General features: G+C 37.5%; 1 pseudogene; it reads right to left on the reverse strand.

Annotated features, from left to right (window-relative positions):
* Positions 1 to 455: 455 nt before the first annotated feature.
* LOC129401435 (U6 spliceosomal RNA) lies at positions 456 to 552 on the reverse strand (annotated as a pseudogene).
* Positions 553 to 946: the final 394 nt, after the last annotated feature.

A 946-nucleotide genomic window follows, 5' to 3' on the forward strand; every position in this document is an offset into this window, starting at 1 on the left:
CATCCCTGTTTCTCTAATCTATAACAACTACTAAACTTGTCTCCATAGTTTTCCAGAATGTTCTGTAGTTGGAATTATACAGCATAATATCTTTTCCAGACGTTTTCTCCCCTCTTTGAAATACTCATTTAAGGTTAATTTGTGCATTTTTGTGTTGGTTTTACTGATTCTTATTGATGAATAATATTTCATTGAGTGGACATACAGCAGCTTCTTTATTCACTTGTTTTTTTCAAGTTCTGGTATTTAGGAATAAACCTTGCTATAAATATTTGTGTGCAGGTTTTCTGCGGCATAAGCTTTCAACAACTTTGGGTAAATATCAAAAAAGCATTATTACCTGGCCTTATGGAAAGAAAAAGAGATGAAGAACCCCCATTTTACAAGTCATTATGTTTTTAAAATTTTAGATCACCCACAGTATTATTTAGATTTCATGTCTTTTTTTCCTTTTTAAAAATATGCAATGCTTCATTAATTGGTGTCATACTTGCACAGGGGCCAAGCTAATCTCCTTTCCAGTTTTAGCCTATGTGCTGCCAAAGGAAGCACTCATGAGTTTTTAAAGACAGGAATATGGGCAATAACATTCATGATCATCCAACTCATTTTGGGAGCATCTTTAAAGTACAAGCAGAGTAGTAGGTGACGGAGGTACAATGTCAAAAATGATCCCCATTAAGAAAATAAAGCCTAAAGGCCTAGTTTGTGGCTTATTGGTAAAGTGCCTGACCAGCAGGTGTTAGGCCTTGAGTGTGATATCTGCACTTCCGTGAGCCTCCCTCCCTGGTGCCACAACAAAGCATGTCATGTCCAGAGCACTGCAACCAAGAATGTGGGTACATTGCAGCTGACACATGTGATCTCCACTGAATACTACAGCCGTGGATAGGAGCCCCCACAACTAAAAATACAAATAGTCAGTGACTCCAACAACAGTAACAAA

This window comes from Sorex araneus, chromosome 1 (genome assembly GCF_027595985.1).
Source record: "Sorex araneus isolate mSorAra2 chromosome 1, mSorAra2.pri, whole genome shotgun sequence".
Classification (NCBI taxonomy): Eukaryota; Metazoa; Chordata; class Mammalia; order Eulipotyphla; family Soricidae; genus Sorex; species Sorex araneus.